Below are 26,485 nucleotides of genomic sequence, written 5' to 3'. Positions count from 1 at the left end.
TACTACTTTTAGAAAGTTAGTATTTACTTGCTTAGCCATTTCAGTTCGCCTCTGCTTTGTGTGTGTGTGCTGCCTAGTTTCAGTGAGTGGCAGGGCTGGGGAATTCCAGGAGACAGGCTGGCTGCCAGATGGTGGGTAGAGAGATTACACCAGTATGGGTGGGAGGAGTACACCTTGACTCTGAATAGACCTGTGCTCTGCCACCACAATGCCGTCTCCGCCCCTTGTGGAGCGGCTGATGTCTCTGCCCTATGCACTGAAAGGAAAGACCAGAGTCACCACAACAAAGTGCTCCAGAACCGGACTGAGCCAGGCACAGGCCCCCTGGCAACAAAGAACAAAAGAAACTGTGTATAAAAGAAGGAGCCCTGCTCCTAAGAAATCAGATCCTGTTTGCGCCAAGAAGAACCTCTGCCCGAAGAGAAGGACCTGGGAAAGCTGCATGGAGGAGTACTGTCTCTAAGCCTGAGAGACTGGCCTGTGGTGGGTGCCTTGCTGCTGAAGGAGAGGAGGAAAAGACTGAGAAAGACTTTGAAATTCAACTTGTGCTTTTAAAACAATCTCCAAGGGCTTGCTTGTGAACTTGCCCCCTGAACTGCGCCCCAGGAACAGTGGGCGCTGCCCTCCCCTGGAAGAAGAGGAAGCTGCTGTGGGTGGATTTGCAACGCTGACCCCAGAGAACCTGTGTGCCCCTCTCGCTGAGCAACATGACTCCTGAATCATTTGTGCTGCTGTGAGCACCGGAAAGGCCTGCCCTGCCTGGCCTGAGCAAAGCAAACAACTGCCCCCTCGAGCCGGAGCTCGCACCGTAAGGAAGAGACTGCCTGTGCCCAAGCGCCAAGCCTCTGCGACCCCCTGGCCGTAGAGACCACTGTGAGGACCGGCAGCGCACTGGTTCGCCGATTTGGACGAAGCCAACAGCGCGCCGCGCTGAGAAATCACTCCCGAGCTGCCCCTCCTGCTTCTGACCCCCTAGGTGTGCTGCGATGTCCTGAAGCGCCCCACGAAGCATCGTCGTCCACTGCCCAAGCGGGACTGCAACGCGACGTGGGACGCCCCTCTACGGACTTCTGAGGCTGCCACGAACATTGCCCCCAAAGAACAAGGTACTGTAAGCTTGAAGCGCCCCTGTATGACGCGTACTTCGCTGTGTACGGCGGCGCCGTCCCGCTACGCTACTCACGCGGGAAGCTTGAGTCTTTGCACAGTTCGCACCAGCTGTACGAAGCGTCCCGATGAAGGTACGGTCCATATCGCTGAAAATATATAGACGCTGCTCACGCGGGAAGCGTGAGGTTTGGCAAGAGGCGTACCGGACTCGTACGACGCGTACCTACGAAGGTACGGTCCGTACGGCTTGAGTCCTAGTACGCGTGCTCACGTGAGAAGCGTGAGAAACGGCACGACGCATCCAAATAGCAGTACGAAGCGTACGGAAGGCCCTACGAAGCGCACAGACCCCAAAGAAGCGTACTTTGCACTCAAAATTGCCATTTTTAGAAATGTGGACTCCCTAAAAGTGATTACAAGTAACTGGAACCTCCTTTTAAGTGAAGATCTGTATTTTTAAAGCCTGCTTAAAGAACTTTACATAAAGAACTTTATTTTTATAAATACAGCCTTTTGTCTCTGTGTGGTGGGTTGGTGGTTATTGTGAGACACCTTGAATGCTTAACCTAATGCCCTCTGGAACCTAGCCTGACTGCTCGCGCCACGTTACCTAGAGGGTGAGCAGGGGTTATTTTCTTAGAGTAATCATTTGCCCTGACTTAGAGGAAAGGGTCCCTGCTTGTCGCAAGTGCATACCTGCGCCAACCAGAGACCCCGGATTCTAACATTGGTGGCAGCGCTGAGGATTTACGGATTTGCATTTTTGGTGTCTGCGCAGTGATTACTAGCCATTGCACAGTGAGGACAGTCCAGTAGCTTAAGCCACAGAACTTTTTTTTTTTTTTCGCTTGCCAAGAAAGAAGATCCCTTGTGTTTGGAGTCATGCCTGGCCCAAACAGCATTGAGAAATCGATCTCTGAAACCTCTGAGATAGCAGGAATGGAATGGGATGAGTCAAAACTGGACAGCTACAAGAGAACTGAACTCAAGTACTTCGGCAGGAAGCTCAACGTTCCACATGCAGGATACAAGAACAAATCAGATCTCTACAAGGCGCTGAAAGCCTGGATTGAATCAAGGGGTGCAACTGAGGAAGTTACACCATTGAAACCAGCGAAAAGCGTTCACAGTTTTGGCAGAGGCCTGTCGCCAGAGGAGCTGGCAGACAGACAGGCCACCAGGGATCATGAAATGAAGTTGGCAGAGCTGGAAGTAAAAAGCCAATTGGAGCTAGAAAGCAAGAAGCTGGCTCTGGAAGAAAAGAAAATGCAAATGGAGCATGACTTCATAATGAGGAAATTTGATATGGAGCTCGAGAGGCTTGAGGCCATGAGTGTCTCAGCCCAGCAACAAGAAAAGTGCGTAGCTCAGAGATTGAGCTTTTCTGAGTGGGAGGAGGAATCCAGCTCAGATGGTGGCAGCAATATTGAATTTTCTAGTGCTAAAAGAGTAGTACGCATACCCAGAGATGTGGCGCCTGACTTGAAGCAGGGGGTTAACATACACCAGGAGGTTCAAGGGCATGAGGTAGCTCCAGTAGTGCGCAGTATCCCTGAAGGGAATAGGGTAACTGGCGCAGGGGTTCATGGTCCTAGTGGTGGGAGGGACACTCTACTAATTCTAGATGAGAGGTGCAGGGAAAGGGGTTCCCCCAAAATTGAAGTCCTGGTATGTAAGTGTGAAGACCGCCCAGAAGAGTGTGGGTTGTGTGACAGAAACAGTCAGATACTGTCTTGCCAGTCTCAGGAGAGTGGTGTGGAGTACGTGTGTGAGGCACTGGATGGTAAGGTGAAGGATAGTTTAGTTAACCCTGCTAGGGGGCTGTGTGAGCCAATTGTGGGAGAGCATATTGTAAGTCCCTGTTTTCCAGAGCTATGCCAACACCTGTGGGAGAGTGAGTTCTCTGACCGCAGAGAGCTCACATTGGAGGCAGACCTTTTGGTGGAGTCCAGAGGGTCTGGAAAGGCATTGGGGAGTGATCCCAAGAGGAGTGGTCCAGGTATCTTCAAACCCAGTGTGGTGGAAGTGGCTCAGAGTAGCCCAGCTAGGTCCTGTAGTAGTGAGAGGGTTGTAGGGCCTCACGTCCTGTCTTTAAGGGGAAGGAGTGAGAATGGGTTATGTCCCGGTAGTGCCCAACCTCAGTCTCAGAGCTTGGATGGTTCTTTAAGGGAACACCAGGTGGGGAGCCTAGTCTATCCTGAGTGGCTGCCCGTTGTGTGGGATCCCCTAGTGTCTGGTGAACGGGGAGTGTCTGTAGGCAAGCCTCCCTCAGTTCTAGTGTCTGGCAGTACCGCTCCAGTTGGGAGGGTGCAGAAGTCCAGATTGAGGGGTGAGAGGGGGAAAGACTCCCCAGTGGAAAAACCAGTGGGTCAGGGGCCAGCCAGAAGGGCTGCGTCACCAGTGAATGACCATGGTGACACCACTTCTGTTCTGGGGGATCTTCATGCACTGTCAGATGGACAGGGGTCGGGAGATCAGCGCCAGGCAGACTGTCACACAACACATGAGGTATGTGTCACCCTCAGGGGGGGCATGCGTGCTCCCCGGGAAGTCCTGGTGCGCCAGGCAAGCGTTCAACCGCATGGGTTGGTCCCAGGGTTGGAAAGCCAGGTTCAGTTGTTGTCTAACCTGGAGGGTGGGACAACTGTAATCAGTGCCCTGACCCATGTTGCTTCTGGGGGTACCACGCCAGTGGGGAGTGGGCAGTACTCTGGAAGGGGGTGCAGAGGGAGGGAGTCCTCGCCTCTGACCCCGGCTCAACTGAAGGGTTTAGACCCTCAGTTGGAGGGCCAGGTTCAGGGTGTCCCCCCTGACCTGGACGGCGGACGCCCAGTTGCAGGATAGAACCCCTGTACTGGTGGGCGAATTGCGCAGGACACCTGCCCCAGGTGCCCTGGCAATTCTGGAAGGGGGTACCACTCCAGGTGGGAGGGTACAGAGCCCCAAGGAGGAGGACCGGGTGTGGGAGAGGCCACCCCAGTCTTTGGTCCAGCCGCTGGGTACAGGTCTGGGGCTGGTGGGTCAGTGCCAGGATGTCATACCTGACCTGACAAGGGGGAGAATGGACAAAGGGTGCCAAGCACCTGGGGCTACTGCCCCCCACTCTCTGGCGCCACAGAGGATTGAGAGCCCTGAGAGGCATACGGCCTGGGTCTCATCTCTGACTACTGTCAGTGGCCACTGTAGCAATTTGCTGTCTGTCTGTTGGGACACACCTGTGGGCTAGTTAAGGTTAGGTGCTGCACAGGTGGTGTCCACAGGTGAGGAGAAGGGTTCCCCATGGATTGGCTTGGTGGGCCCTGAGAGTATGGACAGGGGGAGTCCAATAGGTTCAGATTGGCGTAGAACTGGAGTCTGCCCCTGCAGTTGCGGGCCATGTCCTTGTTCTATCGCCCCAAGCAGGGAAGACCATCACAGTGGTGATGGGTCTGCCCTGCGTTTTGGCTGGAAGGGGGTTGTGTTGGACTTGGCCCTTTTTGCAGGGTCATCCCTAAACTTTTTGCCTTCCTCCTGTATTTTTTCTGACCTGTTGTTGGCTGTTTTATGACTCTGGGCACCTTACCACTGCTGATCAGTGCTAAGGTGCATATGCTCTCCCTATGGTAAAATGTTGATGTTAATTGGATTCCATGTTTGGTTTATTTGGTTTACTATCAGCCCCTAGTAAAGTGCACCAGGAGTGCCAGGGCTTGTAAATACAAATGCTGCTGTTGGGCTTGCAGCACTGGTTGTGCCACCCACAGAAGCGGCCTAGTAAAATGTGTCTAAGGTCTGCCATTGCAGAACCTGCGTGCAGTCTGGTACTGTCACGCTGACTGCGCAAGTGCACCTACTTGCCAGGCCCTAAACCTTCACTTAACTACATATTAGTCACCCCTCTGGTAGGCCCAAGGGCAGGGTGCATTGTAGGCATAAGGTAGGACAGGCCCTGATGTGTGTGGCATGTCTTAATAGTGAATTACAGCCATTTTCGTTTTTCACTATTGAAGGCTACCTGCTCTCCATAGGCCAGAATGGGCTGCTGGAATTATTACACTCTATAATCCCAGCGGACTCAGAGAGCATGGTAGAAAGTCAAGTTTATTATGCCTGAACTCAGAATAATAAGATACTTCTTTTAGTAAAGTTTATTTTAATATCCTGTGTTTGTAAATACTACTTTTAGAAAGTTAGTATTTACTTGCTTAGCCATTTCAGTCCGCCTCTGCTTGTGTGTGTGTGCTGCCTAGTTTCAGTGAGGGGCAGGGCTGGGGAATTCCAGGAGACAGGCTGGCTGCCAGGTGGTGGGTAGAGAGATTACACCAGGATGGGTGGGAGGAGTACACCTTGACTCTGAATAGACCTGTGCTCTGCCACCACAATGCCGGCTCCGCCCCCTGTGGAGCGGCTGATGTCTCTGCCCTGTGCACTGAAAGAAAAGAGCAGAGTCACCACAACAAAGTGCTCCAGAACCGGACTGAGCCAGGCACAGGCCCCCTGGCGACAAAGAACAAAAGAAACTGTGTATAAAAGAAGGAGCCCTGCTCCTAAGAAATCAGATCCTGTTTGCGCCAAGAAGAACCTCTGCCCGAAGAGAAGGACCTGGGAAAGCTGCATGGAGGAGTACTGTCTCTAAGCCTGAGAGACTGGCCTGTGGTGGGTGCCTTGCTGCTGAAGGAGAGGAGGAAAAGACTGAGAAAGACTTTGAAATTCAACTTGTGCTTTTAAAACAATCTCCAAGGGCTTGCTTGTGAACTTACCCCCTGAACTGCGCCCCAGGAACAGTGGGCGCTACCCTCCCCTGGAAGAAGAGGAAGCTGCTGTGGGTGGATTTGCAACGCTGACCCCAGAGAACCTGTGTGCCCCTCTCGCTGAGCAACGCGACTCCTGAATCGTTTGTGCTGCTGTGAGCACCGTAAAGGCCTGCCCTGCCTGGCCTGAGCAAAGAAAACAACTGCCCCCTCGAGCCGGAGCTCGCACCGTAAGGAAGAGACTGCCTGTGCCCAAGCGCCGAGCATCTGCGACCCCCTGGCCGTAGAGACCACTGTGAGGACCGGCGGCGCACTGGTTCGCCGATTTGGACGAAGCCGACAGCGCGCCGTGCTGAGAAATCACCCCCGAGCTGCCCCTCCTGCTTCTGACCCCCGAGGTGTGCTGCGACGTCCTGAAGCGCCCCACGAAGCATCGTCGTCCACTGCCCAAGCGGGACTCCAACGCGACGTGGGACGCCCCTCTACGGACTTCTGAGGCCGCCACGAATATTGCCCCCAAAGAACAAGGTACTGTAAGCTTGAAGCGCCCCTGTACAACGCGTACTTCGCTGTGTACGGCACCGTCGTCCCGCTACGCTACTCACGCGGGAAGCGTGAGTCTTTGCACGGTTCGCACCAGCTGTACGAAGCGTCCCGATGAAGGTACGGTCCGTACCGTAGAAAATATATGGACGCTGCTCACGCGGGAAGCGTGAGGTTTGGCAAGAGGCATACCGGACTCATACGACACGTACCTACGAAGGTACGGTCCGTACGGCTTGAGTCCTAGTACGCGTGCTCACGCAAGAAGCGTGAGAAACGGCACGATGCGTCCAAATAGCGGTACGAAGCGTACGGAAGGCCCTACGAAGTGCACAGACCCCAAAGAAGCGTACTTTGCACTCAAAATTGCCATTTGAAGAACTGTGGACTCCCTCAAAGTGATTACAAGCAACTGGAACCTCCTTCTAAGTGAAGATCTGTATTTTTAAAGCCTGCTTAAAGAACTTTACATAAAGAACTTTATTTTTATAAATACAGCCTTGTGTCTCTGTGTGGTGGGTTGGTGGATATTGTGAGACGCCTTGAATGCTTAACTTAATGCCCTCTGGAACCTAGCCTGACTGCTCGCGCCACGTTACCTAGAGGGTGAGCAGGGGTTATTTTCTTAGAGTAATCCTTTGCCCTGACTTAGAGGAAAGGGTCCCTGCTTGTCGCAAGTGCATACCTGCGCCAACCAGAGACCCCGGATTCTAACAGGACCTCTCCAAGTGGGGCTTCAGGCGGTTGACATGCAGGACCCTCAAGAGGTTCCTGAGAGACCGCAAATCCACCAAGTAGGTAACAGAACTTTTGCGTTACACAACCTAAAATGGTCCGGTCCACTTATCCTGGAGCACGCAGGGCTCGACTGGGGCCATGACCCACACTTTCTGACCAGGCTGAAGCTCTACCAGAGTGGTATTCTGGTCGTACTACCGCTTAATCTCCTCCTGTCTGGCTTCCAGATTCGCCTCAGCGAGTTGCTTGAAACTCCTAGTCTGGTTTCTGAAGGCCAGCATGCAGCTATATACATCCTGGAGAGGTTTCCTGGGAGATTGCTCCCAGCCTTCCTTGAGGAGACTCAAGGGTCCTGTTATCGGGTGTCCATAAAACAGTTCAAAGGGACTGAACCCTAGGGACTTTTGTGGCACCTCACGGTAAGCAAAAAGAAGGCATGGGAAGAGGACGTCCCACTTATGCCTCATTGGTTCCTCAAGACCAGGCCTGGGCGTAGTGGGCGTAGTGGGGCTACGTGGAGCAGCGCGTAGTGTGCTCCGCGTAGCCCCACTACGCGCCGCCCGCATCCCGCCCGCCCTCCTTTTAAAATAATGTAAAGTATGATAAAAATATTAAATATAATGACTTACCTGCAGCGCGGCGTCTCCGGGGCTCCCTCTTCCTCGTTGACAACTTCTTTTCACAAATGCGCATGCGCGGACGCCCTCGCATGCGTATTTGTGAAAAGAAGTTATCGGCAACGAGGAAGAGGGAGCCCCGGGACACCGCGCTGCAGGTAAGTCATTATATTTAATATTTTTATCATACTTTACATTATTTTAAAAGAAGGGCGGGCGGCAGGCAGCTCTGCTTCGCCCTGGCGTGTGCGTAGCGCTGCCTGCTACGCCTACTTCGAAAACTGCGAAGCAGGCAGCGCTACGTACACTCCGTGGGTGAAGCGGAGTACTGCGCCCGGGGTTACTCAAGACCCAAAATCATGCCTTTAAGAGTCTGGTTGAATCTCTCAACCAGCCCAGGGTGGTAGGGAGTGGTGAACTTGTATGTCACACCGCACTCCTGCCACAGGGACTTCATATAATTAGATATGAAGTTGGTTACTCTGTAAGACACCACCTCTCTGGGGAACCCCACACAGGGGAAAATCCCCATCAGTGCACGTCCCACCTTGGGGGCCATCACTGTCCTGAGCAGGATGACTTCCGGGTACCGGGTAGCATGGTCCACCAAGATCAGGATAAACCTGTTGCCCATGGCAGACTTGGGGTCCAGTGCCCCCACAATGTCAATGACCACCCGTTCAAAGGGGGTACTTACTACAGGGAAAGGTTGGAGAGGAGCCTTTTGCTTCCTTCCACTTTTCCCACTTGCCTGGCAAGTTTGACAAGTCCTACAATGAGTGTCTGAACTCTTCCGCATCTGGGGCCAATAAAAGTGGGTGGGAAGTCTTTCAAAGGTCTTGTCCTGCCCCAGATGTCCAGCTAAAGGTACATCATGAGCCAACCCCAGTAGGAAGGCTCTGAAGCGCTGGGGTACCACCAGCACGCAGGCTGACCCAGGCTCAGCAACCTTAGGCTCTGTGTACAGGAGGTCGTTCTCCCTGTAGATCCAATGTGATCCAGACTAATCGCCTGCTGCCTGGTTCATGGCCTGTGTCAGCAAACCCACAGGAGAAGGGCACTTCTAATGTTCTGCACAAAATTTCTCCATAGAGGGCCCTCCTTCTTGCTGCCAATTGGTCAGCTCAGGCAGGTCCCCCATTTCAGCAACCTGTTCCCCTGTAGGTTCCAGGGCATCCCCCTCAAGGTCTGCCTCCTCCTGTACCGTGGGAACAATGGGGGCTGGTTTCCCATGCCCTCTACCTCTTTTCTTCAAGGCAGGTTCCTGGGCCATACATTCAGGCTCCAGGATCTCTTCAACACCCTTACTGGCTGCCATAGACTGAGTGGTTACACACGCCCACTCAGGCAGACCCAAAATTTCCAAATGAGCCTCCTTCTCCACCTTAGCTTAAGGGGAGCTTTCCAAATCATTGCCCAACAGACAATCCACAGGCATGGCTGGCCTCACAGCTACCTGAAGAGTGCCAGAGACCCCCCCCCCCACTCAAAGGGAACCTGAGCCACCTTGCAGTGGCTCTCTGTGTTGTCAGCGACAACAACTGGGTAAAAGGCATTGGGGACAACCTGCTCTTGAGTCACCAGGTGACACTTGACAGCTGTCACACTGGCTCCTGCATCTCTAAGAGCCTCCACTCTATGGCCATTGATGGTTCCCCACTGCCTGTATTTTTTAGTGTTATCAGGCAGCTGAGTCTTAGGGACCGTCTCAAAGTCTCCTAATGAGAGAAGGGACATTTCTGCGGGGACCCCCCCCCCCACCTTGGACACCCATCTCCTCCCCTCCCAGGGCTACACTGGCCATCTGACGGGGTGGTGCACGTGGCGGCACTCTGGAATCCTTCATGGGACACTGTGCATCAAACCAATGGTGGCCCACTTGACCACACATAAAGCACTTGTAGGGGCCCCTCTGAACAGGTTTACCTGTCGGGGCCTCTTGCTTCTTTTCAGGGGGAGGCTGGGAAACCTTCCCTTGATTCCCTTGGGAATTACTTCGGGGTCCTTTCTGGAACTCCCTCTGTTTACCCTTGTCCCCTCAATTCTTCTGCTGGGGACCCTGCCCAGCTTTGGCGGAATCTTCCACATGACCCTTGTGGACCCTGGTACTGACCCAGCGGTCCGCCTCCTCAGCAAGCTTCCTAGGGCTAGTTAACTTGCTATCAATAAGGTGCTGGCGTAGCTCTGGAAAACAGTTAGCAGACAAGGGCTCCCATGCAAACAAATCATAGAGCTCTTCAAAAGTATCCACTTTGCTACCCTTCACCCAACCATCCAAAGCTCTGCAACAGAAAGACACATATTCCACCCAGGTGGTTCCCTCCAGCTTCTTGCAACTCCTAAACCTCTGTCTATAGAGTTCTTGGGTCAAACCATACCTTGCCATCAGGGCTTCCTTCATGTGGGCATAAGCCATCCTATACTCACTGGTCAGGTCTAACAAAATATCCCTCCCCTCACTCACAAAGCGGCCCCACAACCCAGCTCCCCAATCCTTCTCAGGGAGCTGGTGGGCCAACATTGCTATCTCATAGGCTGCAAACCACTGCCCAATATCCTCATGCCTGTGGAAATCTTTGATGACTTTTTTGGGAATATACACTCTGCTTTCTGAAGGCACAGATGGTGCGCTGCCACCAGAGGGAGTTATCTCTAAGCCCTTTGCCTTAATCTCTAACTCCCTCAACATTGTCTTATGCTCCATTCTCATTCACTTTCTCTCCAAGGACAACTTGTTATTCTCTGTTTCCCTCTGACCCTCCATCTTAAGCTTAGCCATCTCCAGCTTGTGTGCCCTATTTCTCTCCCAGTCTTCCAGCTCTCTGGGGGACAGGCCTTTGGAATGCTACTGCCAGGTGGGGACGGTACCCCTCCTCTGGCTGGAAACTCTGATCTATCCAGTTGCCCATCTGCATCCCCAGCTGGCTCCACCACAAACACAGGGACATTTCTTGCTTCTACCCAGGCCCTCAGCGCCTTTTGGTTGTCATCCCTTTTGGAAATGCCTGGTGTGGCAACTTTCAAATACTTGCAGGGATGCTTGAGCTGTTTTAAAGTGTAGGTTTCCAACCACTCTTTCTCAAAATCTAGATCCATAGATGCAACAGATGCTGGCCTACTCATGGCAGTAAGAATTGGCAGTTCTCAGGAAAAAATAACAGTGCAAGGAAAAAAAATTCTACCAAAAAATTATGTGGTCGCGATTGGTCCGCACTCACTAGTAATGTACACCAATCACTGTATATGAGTCACAAATACAGGTCCAAATCCTCATCGCTGACCACCAACGTTAGATTTGGGGGTCACTAGTTGGCAGAGGTAGGTACCTTCGAACAAATAGGGACCCTTGCGTCTAGTCAGGGTAAGGGGGTACACTCCTAAAATAACCCCTGCTCACCCTCTTGGTAGCTTGGCACGAGCAGACAGGCTTATCTCAGAGGCAGTGTGTAAAGCATTTGTGAACACATACAGTAATCAGGTGACAAGTATTCTTTATATAGACTTAACACAAGACCACAAACGACAAAAATCCACAATACTGTACTCAAAATTAACTTCAAGGTGGTAGAATTAACTTAGTTCAAGTTGATGGTGAATGCGACACAGATCTCACAAAAGTACCTGGATGCGTAACGCAAAATAAACAAAAGATTTGCAGCGTTGGAGATGTTTCGGTTCCTTGCTTCGGGGGAGACGATGCGTCGTGCCTCAATGCTTGCGCAGAGTAGGGAATGCGTCTTGATCCTTACTGGAGAGGAGGTGATGCGTAGGTTCTCATACTGCGGCCTGGTTGCGATGCGGCAAGATGGCACCTCGATGCGATACGACAATCCGGTGTGATGCGATAAGATGGCGCCCTTGATGCGACGATGTGAAGACGATGCGTGCACGCCCTGGCAGCCATGCGGAGAACTCTGTACTATGGAGCCGCGACAGGCCCTGCGACACGCTTCTCTGGTGATGCGACAACGACCCTCACGGTGGCGACAATCTTCTCCGGTGGTGCGACAATTACAGCTGCGGCGGCGACACGCTTCTTGTTGCGTCGCGCTTGCAGCCCCCAGCGACACGCAGGATTCTGCAGATAGAATTGCCAGCAAGAAAATTCAGAGCGGAGCTGGTGGTGAACTCTTTTGTCCCTGAGACTTCAGCAGGAGGCAAGCACAAGTTCAAGCTCTTGGAGAAATTTTCTGCAAGATGATGAAATACACACAAAGTTCCTTCTCCTCTCCTTGGCACTGAAGACACCATTGTAGGCCAACCTAGCAACACAGCACACTGGCAGGGGGGCATTCCACTCTTACAGCTTCCTTTGGTTCTTCTCCTTGGCAGAGATTTGTCTTGTTGTTCCAGAAGTGATCTAAAGTCTTGGGGTCTGAGTCCCCAAATTTATACTACTTTTCTCTTTGTTCTCTGAAGGCAGAGAGGCCTTTGCCTAGTCCAAACCAGTTCTGGTCAGTCCTGGAGCACTTTGTTGACAGGACTCCTTCTTTCCTTTCACAGTGCAGGGCAGAGACATTAGACGCACCACAGGAGGTGGAGCCAGCATTGTGGAGGTAAGGCACAGCCCTATTCAGGTCCCAGGTGCAACTCCTCCTACCCATCTACATTGAGATCTCTCTATTCAGCCCTGTGCTGACTCACCCTGTCTCCTGGAATTCCCCAGCCCCTGTCACTCAAACACCACACTCGGAATATACAACCTAGCACAGGCAGGCTTGGATGGTTAGACAAGAAAATACCTACTTTCTAAAAGTGGCATTTTCAAATACAAAATGTTAAAACCAACTTCACTAAAAGATGTATTTTATCATTCTGAGTTCAGGCATACTAAACTCGAATTTCTACCATGTTCCCTGAGTGAGGTAGGATTATAAGGTGTAATAATCAAACTGTCCATTCTGGCCTATGGGGAACAGTTAGCCTTGCAATAGTGAAAAACTAAAATGGCTGTAATTCACTATTAGGACATGCCACACACATCAGGGCTTGTCTTACCTAATACTTACAATGCACCCTGCCCTTGGGCCTACCATGGGGTGTCTGATATGAAGAAAATGGAAGGTTTAGGGACTGGCAAGTGGGTGCACTTGTCAAGTCGACATGGTAGTCACAGACTGCCCACAGGCTCTGCAATGGCAGGCCTGAGACACACTTTACAAGATGCTTCTGTGGGTGGCACAACCAGTGCTGCAAGCCCACCAGCAGCATTTGATTTACAAGCCCTGGGCACTCATGGTGCACTTTACTAGGGTCTGACAAGTAAATCAAATAACCCAATCATGGAGTCACTAATCAATATATCAATTTAACATAGGGAGCACTTGCACTGTGGCACTTAATAGCAGTGGCACAGTGCTCAAAGCATCTAAACCAGCAAAACATGTCAAAATCAGAGGAGGCAATCAGAAAAAAAGGGAAGGGAGACTCACGCCAATGGTACCAGGTCTAACAGCGTGTATTCATGGAGTGCATATCCGCCCAGATGAGCGAGACTTCCGTGGACATAGAATCAATTCGCGACTCCAGCGATGTGCAAACAGTCGTGATGGCGGTGAGAGTGTCTTGTAGTGTAGGTTCCTTCGCCTCCTCTCCAGATCAGTGCTTTTCTGAAGTTGCCGGACCTCCTTTCAGACTTGCACCTGGGCCCTTGTCCCACGCAAACATGTCCAATTTGGCCTGGACCGCCGCCTTGGAACTACGATCTCCAGCCATAGCGAGGACGCCTTGGGTAGCGCGTGCTCCGGAGGAAAAAGATCAAGACCACTCTGGGCCAACAGTGATCGGCACCAGGTATTGGTAGTGCTTCTTCTGCAGGACAGGGTGTGCTGCCGCGGGCCGTGAACCACCGAGGCCCAGACAACGACCACCGTCCTGTGCACCACTCCCCAAGGGGCAAAGTATCAAGCCTTCCGCAGTTCCACTGGTTCACAGCCCCAGCCTGGACTGAGTAGCAATTGCGGCAGTAGCACGGTGAGCGTGACGACGGCCCATCTCTCTTATCGATGTCCCATCGTTACTGGCTGAGACCCCCATCAGGTCGCAAGGCCTCCCGGTTGCTTCCTTCTTAGCTACAAACAAGGGGGGGAGGATTCCCCTCCGTGCACCACAGCTAGCAGCGGCAGCCTCTAAGTGCGCCAAGGGCGTCAGATGGGGCCTTTCCCACTCAGGGCGACAACAAGGGGGTCTCAGGAAGATCCTAATATTATGCCTTTTAGTTATGGAGAGTGGGAGAGGAAGGTGGCCCTGTATGCAGACGATTTTTTGGGCCATTCAGTGGATCTAGAAACAATGTTCCCGGCAGTGATCAAACTAGCACAAGAATTCAGGCAGGTCTCAGGGTATGAGGTGAATGCCGGGAAGACGGAGATCATGACGTGGAATCTTGAGAGGTGCCAATATCGGGTCAGCCCCAGCATGCGATACTTGGGAGTTAGAATCGTCCAGGATATAGACAAGATTGCAGAAGTTAGTTTAGCGCAAGCCATAGATAAAATTCAGCAGGCTGTAAACTCTTTTATCTGGGCATACAGAACCACCAGAATAGCCTGGAAAAAGTTAAGGCGTGTGAGAGAGAAGGGGGGTCTTGCGCAACCTGACCTACAGTACTACGCTTGGGCCTTTCAGTTCTCACACTCGCAGATATTAACAAAAATGCCTGTAAGAACTGGGGCAGGGGACATGTTCCTGGCTATGAGTGCTTTTTGTTTAAAATTGGGGAACCAAAATTCTTCAAAAAGGTTAAACTCAAAGTCCTCCAGGCAATGGTCAGAGCATGGGCTAGACTAAAACATCTTGTGGGCCTCAATTATTTTTCAAGCCAAGCGCCACTTTGGAACTCACCGGGCTCGCCGGAATGTCTTCAGGATAGGCTTGCTTTACCACTCAGAGAAGCAGGTTCGAAAGTATGGGGAGATTTGGCCTCTGAGGGTACTCTCATTTCATGGGAACAGCCGAGAGAGAGAGTGGGAGTGGGCCTCTCAAGGTTCAAGTACATCCAACTGCAGAGCTGCGTCAAAACCCAGCAAAGCCAGCAAAAATCCACAGGATGCGGTAACAGTCTTGAACAACAGCTAGTTGCCAGGCCAGTAGGAAGGAAGGAAGGAGGTCTCCTACTGGTACTGGGCAATAGAAGAGGCAGTGGATGGCGAATTCAAACTCGCAAACGAAGTATGGAGTGAACATCTCCCAAATGTACAGTGTGAGCAACTGTGGCAGAACTCATTTAAGACTCTCTTTAACATTGTAAAACCTGCGTGGCTGAAGAGAAACCACATATTCACTGTACATAGGGCCTATCTCTCCCCTCTAAGGCTGTCTAAGTTTTCAACGGGGTCGCATGTTAGCTGTATGAAGTGTGGTCTAGTCGAAGCTTCAGAGAATTCATATGTTTAAAGACTGTCCTGCTATTGTTTTGTTTTGGGATGAAGTCCAGAAGACATTGGAGAGTATTTTGAAAGTCCCAATCCAAATAGATTTGGCTCTGATAATCTTTGGACTTACAAAACAAGTCACCGGTCCAGCTAGCTCTCTTTTATTTTATGCTATTTTGCTAGCCAGGAGGCAAATATGCAAGCGTTGGATTGATCCTACTCCTCCCATACACTCTGAGTGGTTGGCCTTGATGTCTGAGACCTCTAAGATTGACCTGTCCAGAGCCTGTAGCAGAAGAAAGACAGCATTTTGGGACCTGTTACTTAAGTGGGTGGAGGCATGAATGATAGGGAGGCAGACTCTTGTTTTAACAATGAACTCAAGAACAGCGGGTCCTATAATTATGCCTCTTTGGTACCCTCCGGACCTTGTTGGGCAGCCCCGTTCACTCGCCAACGAAGATGTCCATCAGGTTCTCGCGGACCTAGTCAGGGAGAAACCTCTCCCCCTTTCAGGAGGAAGCAACATCCATGCCTGCCAATGTACCTTATTGGCCGAAGGCACTGTGAAATTCCAACATAACGCCTACACTCCTCCAACTGTGGAGATATGGCACGGACAGCTTGGGTGTTCAATGGGGTTTCAGGCAACTGAGGACAAAAAAAAACAAAACAAGGGGGTCCCAGGAGACAAAGGGTGGCAGGAGGTCATCTCAATTTATTTAGCTCCTGCAGGTGATTGGCAGGCAGCACACAGGATTAAGCCGGTCTGTCCCAATGGCGCTCGGCAACAAGTCTTTTCTGGGGGCCCAGCCGTTGGTTTCAGGGCCTTCCTCCAGGGACGGTGAGGTCACAGGCTGCCACATACACAAGCAACAGCGGGCGCCTCGCTTCCCCAGTGACTGCTGCACCCATCACCGCAGGGGGCGCCCCGGCCGCTGTTAAGTTCTGCAATGCTCCGAGGCTCGCACGGCCTCCTGTCTCACAGTGCGTGTCTCACCTTCCGGCCGGCCCCGCACACCGCAGTCCTTCACACAGGGGCACTGCTCCGGATCAAGAGGATCCCCGGCTCCACAGGGAGGAAGGGACCCGGTCGCCTCCGGCAGGAGCAGTCATGCGGGCCAGAACCCCAGGCAGCAGTTCAATCCTCCTCGCAGTACGTGTTGTGTAGCAACGCCGCCAGGCTGCACAGCAGAGCGGTAGGCCAAACGCCGGAACCTCTAGCAGGAATCAGCGTTGACTAGGCGCGCGGTGAGCTCCGGTGCTTCTCACCGATTTTTCAAATAAGTTACAGGTTTTTGTAGAACGGATGTTGCTGTGAACAGGTGCACTCGGAAGAAGCCGCCTTAGAGGGCGGCCATTTCTCACCGCACTTGGCCAAGCCCCAAAGAGACCCCATTTCTAATAGAAAGTAAACACTAGATTGGGTAAGCCAGTAGACCACATGCACACAGAGTGGTTGCAAACTGGAAAATCACCCCAACTGAGACCTGTTCTTCATTAGAGTTTCTGGGAAGGTCCAGAGCTAAAGTGCCGATGAGACAGCTGACCTAATAATCAGCATCTGCTCCCAGAGACCTATCACAGATAACCCCTGTAGGAAAGTAGGATCTGCTTTCATGGTAACCCCCACTTTTTGCTTGATGTACTGCTATTTCTGACTAGTCTGACTGGGATCCTGCTAACCACGACCCCAGTCTCTGTGCTTTCTTCCCTTAAGTGGTTTGATAAGTACTTAGGCACATCCAAGATTGGACACTGGTGTACACTTATCAGACCCTAGTATAGGTACACCAGGGGTCCCCCATGAGCTGAATTTTTCATTATGCCACCCATGGGAGACCACTTAATTTGCCACTACATGCCCGCCATTGCAGCCTCCGCAAGCTGGTGTTAGCACCACTTATGAAATATATAGGGTTCCCTATATCTAAGATCACTACACTTAAAACCTATAAGTTACCCCTAGAGCAGGCCTTTCAATCCTGAAGGCAGGGTGCTTGGTTCTAAGTATGAGAATGCCCCTGCATGAGCAGGGCACCCCTATAACCTACGGAGTCCATTCTCCTGGGTTGTAAGTGAGGCACCCATAGGACATATAGAGGGGCACCCCGTCATTACGCAGTGACCATCTCGCAATTGGCTGCAACACATCCTATCATGTTTGACATCAAACATGTTGGAATCATACTGATTCCATGCACCATAAAGCTCCTTTGGGAGGACCTCGGTGCTCCCGGTACCAGTCTTTCAAACCCAGACAGCAAGCTAGGGCTGCTGCCGGCCAGAGACACGTTTTTCCCTCCTGCTGCTGAGCCACGCTCAGGCAGGGGAAGGCAGAACAATAGGTATCCTGTCACAGGGAGGTGTGACCACCTCCCAGACAGGATTTAATGTATTGGGGCAGGGTGGGAGCACTTGTCAGAGCCACATAGAATGCCTACAGGGCACACTAGGTGCCCTCCATGCATAGTCGAATTCAAACCAGTTCAGTGAACCGATCGCTCCCGCTGTGGTGGGATACTGGATAAAGGACAGGGGAGTATCCTCCCCTTGTCCAGCCCCTCCTTAGGGAGGGACCCCAAAATCGTCCCAACCCTTTCCTTAAGGTATTTAAGAGCTTACCAGTGGGTGGGTCCCTAGATTTGTTGTGGAACAAGATTCATTTCTAACACCACTTCTTCTTCGACCATCTGGGCACTCTGGACTTTGCTGGACTTCGCTCTGGGCATCAAGGTTGCAACTAGAAAGACTCCTGCTTCTCCTGATCTTGTCGCCCTGCTCATCTGCTGCCATGTCGTTGCACCATACAGGAACCTTCCCAGGCCTGTGGCATCCAAGACACCTGAAGGAATCTCCCTTAAAGTGAAGGAATCACTTCCCTGCTTCTGCAGGCACTGCAACTAAGCTGACCGGTCTGCTGATCCTGAGCTCCCTCAAACTTCGAAAGGCTCAGCAACACAGGTGGTGTTTCTTCATATCCCTTGAGACCTGCCCTCTCCCCCCACCAAGTTTGAGCCCAGTCTCCACCGTCAGAGCCGCAGGAACCAAACCCCTGTGCACAGTGTTAACTTGCAGTTGCAAAGGCTTGTTGGATTCCTTCCACCAAGATCTTCGGGCTCCAAGTAGCCCCTACCTCAAGCATCTCCAGTGATGAAGATCTTCATCCTCACCGCATCCTCATGCATCGTGGTTTTGCATCTTTGGTGAGCTGCTCGAGGTCCTTTTGCGACACCAGTGTCTTCCCAGCCTGTGGGTCGTCTTGAGGGTCACCTTCATATTCTTTGAGCTCCCCTTATTTCCTGGGGCCTGCCCTGACTCCCCTACTTGTGGTGAGTCTCCTGGACCTAGCTGGTTCTGATATTGCACCTTTTTCCACTTCAATGTTGGTTGCAGTTAACAAGGCTTGTTGATGCTCCCACTGGACATCGACCCCTCAACTTTTGACATCCGATGTAGGACAGCTTGTGTATGGATCTCTGTCTTCCACAGTGTCGTCTGGTTCACTCAGCTTCAAGTCAGCTTCAAGTCTAAGGTCACCGTCAGCTCCCCACCAACACCCGACATCGGTGAGCATTCTTCTTCCGTGCCTCCTGGACACTCCTGAGTGGCATAGACTCTGTCCCCTCTGCTTGCAGGTTCTTCACATCTTGAATGAACCTTTGGGTTCCACCGGACACATTCATCTTCTCCAGCAGCATCATCTTTCTGTAGTCCTCCATTAGGTTTGACAGCGGTTTCTGACGCCACTTTACACCTATGCACCAGGCTTCCCTGGGGCAGATATCCTGGTTCCTAAGGTATTCACGGGTGGGGTGCCTCTCCAACCTTCTGTTTTCCGCAGGGTTTCTTCAGGGTCCCTGGGAAGGGTCCTTCTTCTTTAAAATTGCAACTGCAACTTACCTATTGAATTGCATTGATCACACGGTCGTGTTCTCACTTAGCCCTCTGTGGGGTTCCTAGTTACTTACATCGGGTGGTTCCTTGGGTCCCCAACACTTTTACGTCTTCTGGGTATAGTCTTTACTCAAGTCGTGGTTCTCATTCCACTTATTTGGTATATGGTTCGGTCCCCCCCTGGCGACCGCTTGTATTAAGTGCTACCTACTAGTTTCTATTGTGAAATATTGTGTGTATTGTGTATATCTCCAGGTAGGAGAAAGCTTTATGTATTAGTGAGTGTCTTATAATAAATACATATTTTTATAAATACTCTGTGTGGTTCTTTTTAACTTAATCTATACTTATAAGATTATGATCTGGTAAAACAAGCTGCTTTACACTCCTTCTGGAATAAGCCTTCGGAGCTGTAATCGGCACTGCTAGAGCCCTGCATATCTGAGGACCTCCCTGTTTTTGCCCCGGAGTAGTGGTCTTCACTGCTAGAGCCACTCCCGCAGCCTCCCTAAGCTCTCCCCGGGCCCTAACAATCCCCCTCTTCTCCATTATGGCAGGGCCTTGCTTGAGCTCTACAGGGGACAACTCCTCCACTGTGGTTTATCCTCCTAATCTCTCCAAGACTGCTTCCAAAACCTTCAAACACTCCACTCTGAAAAAGCACCCTGCGACCCTCATCTCTTACCTGCGCTATTGTGCTGACAAGGGCACAATCATCAACGACCTCATCTTCTACTCCAGAAAAACTTCCTTATGGCATGCAACCCTTTTGAACCTCCTTAATATACGCAAATCCAGGAACATTTCGTACGGCACAAAGCTCACAATCGTCAGCGGTTGCAATCCACCCCAATAGATCAATTACTCTCCACAACAGAGGAGTCATTAGCAACAACCTTGTGCAAGTACCCATTTCCGCCCTAACTCATGACTCACACCCTGACCCCCCTCTCTCAGGCCTCCTAATCAACTGCTGCTCAGCAGTAAAGCATGCCTCTGATGTCGCCAATCTCATCCTGAGCCAAAAATCTGACGTAGCAATCCTGACTGAATCTTGGCTCAACGATTCCTCATCTTCTTCCCTAGACCTATTAGTCCCTCCCAATTACAATATCTCAAGGCTGGACAGGCAATCAAAACAAGCATTGGCATAGCCAATAGGTCTCGCTTTTGGGACCTTATAAGTGTTTAGCCATGCAACACTTGATGTTGTTGCACCAAGGATATTGTGCTGGATAACTAAACACTTATAAGGTTCCAAAGGCGAGACCTATTGGCTATGCCAATGCTTGTCTGAATGTTCACTGCATAAATTAGCTACATAGACTCTGGTTGGTTGTAAAAAAAGTGAGCTCAAGTGCTGAGTGTGTTCTGGGGGTAGGGGGGAGTGCTCCGCTGTTAACCACTATGAGGCATCTGTGTGGCAGCCTCTGGGGAGGTTACAGCTGAGAGGAATACAGTGGTATATGCTGTACCAAACTCTTGAAATGTCCACAAATCATTGTTTGGGTTTGGTACTGTCAGGGTGTCTTTTTATTGTATTACATACACAAGCCTGGAGGAGAGTGTTTTCTCTCAACCCCATCTTGATGAGAAACTGCACGTGACACCACCACCAAGAGTTATAAATGAAACCACATTTGTATGATGCATGGAGACCTGGCAGATCAGGGACCCATGCATTTCCTTCAACACCTCTTGGATGACTAAGCACTGTTGGGGTCTGGGGAGCAGTCATTGCGTTATCGATGCAGCTCTCTAGGGGCCCGATTCACAGAACTAATCTGAGACAAAATCCTAAACTTACTACTTTTGGTATTCACAAAAGGCATTTAGTAGTAGTAAAGTTAGGATTTTGTCTTAAGTCTGTCATAAGTCTGTCTTAAGTCTGTCTTAAGTCTGTCTTAAGTTTGTCCTAAGTCTGTCTTAAGTTTGTCTTAAGTCAAACTTAAGACAAAATCCTAACTTTACTACTACCAAATGCCTTCTGTGAATACCAAAAGTAGTAAGTTTAGGATTTTGTCTCAGATTAGTTCTGTGAATCGGGCCCTAGAATCTTTATAAGTTGGAATCAGGAAAAACTTTGGACTTTTCAGAAAGCTCTGAGATTGTATTTGTAGTGCTTCAGGTACCTCCTTGCTCTCGCGTCCTCCTGGACGCATAATACCAAGAGGCAACTATATCTACAGCAGGCACTATATCCGATCACCCCTCTCTGTTGGCTTGTGTTGTCAGCCTTTCCTGCGGGTGTGCCATTTCTGTACAGCGGGCAGTTCAAGGGCGTCTGCTGTAGCCCCTAAACCATCCACACAAACACTACACCACACAAACACTACAATTTGTGAGCCAGGGAGTCCCTCCAAAATGGTTCACATTAATGTGCGCCGGGTCTTGAAACTAACAAGACGGACGACATCATTCACTGGTCAGCCTTGCACATGTCCGAGGCAAGCACTGCTGCGGGTTAGCAAGACTGAGGAGAAATGCATGCATCTCTAAAAACCTCAAAGTAAAGGAGGGAAGTGCACATACATAAATGAATGTATATCTTGAAATTTGCACAGAGTATAGTTTAGTGGCACTTGTAATATGTTTAATTTGCTCAAATGAAGGTGATTGGTGTCGTGGAAATGTCGGTTTGACGGATGTGTACACCAGAAAGTAAAAAGATAAAGTTTCGGAGATACATTGTTTTACTTGCCAAGTCACTGCCTTGCAAATGTGATGCATCTGTTGGACATCTAGCAAGTACTGTACTGTTTGGACGGATAGATTTTGATGTGTGCCAGGCTCAAGTGAGGTGTTGGATTGTATTGCGATGGACCAAGAGTTGGAAAGTCTCAAACCTGGACAAGAGATAGAACAAGCCCGGAAAAAGGATTTTTTTTTAAAGCCCAACGAAGCACTCGTGCTTGCCCAGGAGTGGTGCATGCGTGCGCGCACAGTTTGCGTGTTTTCAAGCACTGCACTCGTGCTTGTGGCATGCCCCTGCTCGCTCCCGCAAGGTGGATGCCACCACAAGCACGAGTCTGTGCTTGAAAATGAGCAGAGCGACGGCTAAAGGCCCGCCTATACAGCGCATGCACGCTGCGTAGGCGAGACCTAAAAAGGGGAAGGCATCTATCGTTCTGACCTCCTCGTAACTGAACTCCATGCAGATCCTACAGACTCCTGCGAATACCTTGCACTCTACATCTGCAACAACTCCACTCAATTGTGCAGACTGCACATCCTCTACCACCCCCCAGGTATGAATGACACCTTCACCTCATGGAAAGAATCACAGCCAAGGTTTCATCAATTCTAAAGACATTTTCCTCGGTGACTTCAAACTGCACTGGAACGACCTCAAGGACTCTCAGGTCAATGCCATCAGAGACTTCCTAGCCGACCAATCCGTTACCCAAGTCTGCACACTTCCAATACACACGAAAGGCGCCGCTCTAGATTGGATCATTGCCAAGGAATCAGCGGTCAAGCTTAACTCTATATACCCGTGCAACTGGTCTGATCACCACGCTATTACCTTCCTTTTACCTGGCACTCACAAGACAAGGCACCACAATCTGTGAAGCCAAAACGTTGGGTTAGAGACACAGGTAAAGCCCTCTCCTGTCTCTTGATCAGACCATTTTCTCATATGTTTTTCTTGGGAAATCACTCAGCCTGTTAGGCAGGCTGCTGACCATCGCCCATTAAATTTCAGTAAGATTGACTCCACTCAGTTCTCTACTTCTTTGGCGCCGTCTCGGCCTTCTCTTCAGGTAGATCTTGAGGGAAACTTATCTAGGTTCACTGACTGGATTTCTGATTCGGTGTCTGCTCTTTCAACACCTCGCCGGCCTAAGTTTGCTAGAGATTCTCCTTCCAAACCTTGGTTCTCTTCTGAGCTCAAAGCTTTAAAACACACATATAAAATACTGGAAAGGGCCTGGCGCTCAAGCGGCTATTGCCCTCTAGCTAAACACACACTGAAAGTTAAATAAAAAAGTTACTACACTGCCATAGCTGCCGCAAAAGGCTGCTATTATTCCCTACGTATTGATCAAGCGAGCAATAATTCCAAAGAAATATTCCCATTGTGCAAAGTTATATGTCTCCTAGTGCCCAAGCCCGAACTATACCAGCTTCGGAGACTTGGTTCAATACTCTTGCAAAGTTTTTTTGGACAAGATTTGCACTATACAAGCTAGCTTTACCTCTTTCACTATGGCAGCTAAGGTTTCTCTAGCTGGCTATTCGCCTCTTGCGCCTACTAATGTCTTGTTGACTTTTGAGCCTACTGAGCAGGCCTGCTCTCTCAAAATTCTTAAATCTTTGAAGTCGGGCTCTCCAACTGACCCCTGTGCTGCCAGACTTCTGACCTCGGTTGCGGATACTATTAATCCGGAAGTTATTAAAATCGTTAATATGTCTTTGCAGGAAGGTTTTGTTCCAGCTTCCTGGAAGCGGGCACAGATTCTCCCTCTTCTCAAGAAGCCATCCCTTGACCCATTGACACCGGGAAACTATCACCCTATATCATTGCTGCCTAGCCTGTCTAAAGTCTGTGAGAAGATTGTCACCAAGCAACTGACTAATTTTGTTGAGACGTCGGGTCTGTTGCACCCGGCCCAATCAGGATTTCGTGCCTTGTTTAGCACCGAGTCTGCTCTGCTTGAGGTGATGGTGGTAATTCGTGAGTGTTTGGATGCCGGCGGGAGAGCGGCATTGGTTATGCTGGATCTCTCGGCGGCATTTGACACTGTGCCACACTCTTTGCTTCTGGATCGCCTCTCAGAGATTGGGATTTCTGGCTCAGTTTGGGGCTGGATCGAATCTTTCCTGGAAGACCGTTCACAGCAGATCCGGCTCCCTCCTTGTGTCTCGGTATCGCAGCTTGTAGCTACGGGTGTCCCACAGGGGTCATCTCTTAGACCCCTTCTTTTCAAAATCTATGTTACTCCACTGCTTTATTTAGCGGAGTCTCTTGGGGCTAAGGTGATGGCCTATGTGGATGATACTCAGCTCCTGTTTTCTTGGGGCTTGGGGTAAGGACGATGATTCAGTTTCGACGGCTCAACACTGTCTCTCTTCAGTCTTTTGCTGGCTGGCCCAGGCACAGCTTAAATGTAACGAAGAGAAATCAGAGGTCCTCTTGTATGGTGTCTTTCCAGACAACTTTTGAGAGAGATTATGGCCCCCTGGCTTTCCCTTGCCTAAAGCAATGGGTACTGCTGTAAAAAACCTAGGGGTCTGGTACAATGAGAATCTGTCCTTCTCTACCCAGGTTAAAAAGCTGGTTGGATCTTGCTTTGGCATTTTGAAAGCTTTGATGAAGTTCTTATGCCTTCTTCCAAGACTGTCCAAAGAAACGGTTGTCCGTGCCTTGATTTTGTCTCGCTTGGATTATGCCAATGCCCTTTATGTTGGCATTTCTGGCTACCTCCTGAATAAACTACAGGTCATCCAAAATTCGGCCGTCAGACTCCTGCTGGGTATATCTTGCAGGTGTAGTGTGTGAGCTCATTTGCGCTCTTTACACTGGCATCCGGTGGAGTCTCGTATAAAATTTAAAATTCTGCCCATTGCCCATAGGGCTCTGTATGGCCTGAGTCCTCTCTAGAAGAGTTTTTCCTTTTATATTCCCGTGAGGCAGTTGCGGTCTTCCTACCAACTTCTGATGCTGACGCCTAGATTTAAACGCCAGAGGCTAGGCTGGAGCTCTTTTGTGCGTAAGGCCGCTCTGGCTTGGAATGCTTTACCCTTGGCGCTTCGGAGCACTCAAGATTTTGTGATCTTTAAAAAAAAGTTAATAACTCTTTTCTTTGATTAATGCTTTGGCCTGTGGTTCCTTTTCTTAGTTCGCGCCGGGACACTCTGTTGAATATCTGTGCGCGTTATAAATTGACCTAACGTAATAACATAACAAAGAGCATAGATCTCGTGAAATTGGCTGTTCGCTGCGAAATTGATCTCCCCCCCAATTATCTCAACCTTCAAAAACCTCACAGAACACTATAGCTAGACTATGCCTAACATACTCGATGATCTTGCTCCCCTAAAGCTGAAAAGGTCCCAAATCAAAGACAGAAACCTCTGGTCTAATGGATCTCTAAACAATGGAAGGAGAACCCTCCGGCGGACAGAAAGAGACTGGGGACAGCACCCCTCTGCTGCCCATTTAAAACGTCTCCATCAGACCAGAAATGCCTATAATAGGAACATCCTCAATTCAAAAAAAGAATTCTTCAGATACGAACTGGAAAACAAGAATAGACTTCGCAAGCTCTTTGAAATGGTGAAACACCAATCCAACAAGTTGGCTAAAACCTCCAAAGAAAACCCTAAATCGCTAATAACATGCGATGAATTCTCCTCCTTCTTCTCTGACAAAATTACTGCCCTAGGAAATGAACTTAGATCTTCTACCCAATCCCAACCCCCCCGGACCTGCTGCCTCTCCCTGTGCTGCCACCCCAGTCATCACCCAAAACCCAATTTCAAAGTTTATGAGAACTATTCCATCTTGGAAATTCTATCCTCCTTAACCCGTTCCGTGCTCATGACGGAACCACTCCGTCATGAGCCACGGGCGCCGTGTGCTCATGACGGAGTGGTTCCGTCATGCTGCGGCCGTTGGCGGCCGCTCCGCCCACGCGGCGCTAATTCCCCGCCTGTGCGGGCGATTAGCGCCGTGGGCGGAGTCAAGACGGAACCACTCCGTCATGAGCACAGCTCGCCCGTGACTCATGACGGAGTGGTTCCGTCATGAGCACGGCGCCACCGCTGTGCCCCCAAACCCCCCCCAGCGCCGCGGCGTAATTCCTGCCGCGGCGAAGGGGTTAAACCCAAACAACCACTTTAATGACCCACTCCCCTCCAACTGTTTGGCCGCTACCTCCCAATCTATCATTCCAAATTGCTTTCAGTAATCAACACCTCCCTTCTACAGCGGTCGATTCCTGACTCTCTAAAAGCCGGTCAAGTCATCCCCGCTTAAAAAATACTACGCTCAATCCTGCCTCTTCAGACAACTTTAGACCTATATCCAATATCCCGCTCCTAGCTGAAGTTCTGGAGAAATGTGTACAACTTCAACTGAGCCAACACATCACCAACTTCAACCTATTAGACGAATTGCAATCTGGGTTCAGGCCTGGACACAGCACTGAAACCACCATTCTACATATCGTGGATGATGCTCTCCAAGCCCTTCATCAAGGCAAAACCTGTCTCCTAATCCTCCTAGACCTATCCTCGGCCTTCGATATGGTCAACCACGAGAAACTTCTTAAACGCCTCCAACTCAGGATGGAACTAGATGGCTCTGAGCTCAAATGGTTTAGATCCTTCCTTTAGAAGCGCTCCCAGAGATTTTTAATCAACGTTAACCTCTCCACCCCCCTCTCCAATTACGGTCCGAGTACCCCAAGGATCAACCCTGTCCCCTACCCTCTTCAATCTTTACCTTGAACCGCTAGCAGAGGTACTACGC

The sequence above is a fragment of the Triturus cristatus genome, chromosome 7 (genome assembly GCF_964204655.1).
Source record: "Triturus cristatus chromosome 7, aTriCri1.1, whole genome shotgun sequence".
Taxonomy (NCBI): domain Eukaryota; kingdom Metazoa; phylum Chordata; class Amphibia; order Caudata; family Salamandridae; genus Triturus; species Triturus cristatus.
The sequence above is the reverse complement of the archived record's forward strand: the minus strand, read 5'-3'. Positions refer to the sequence as shown.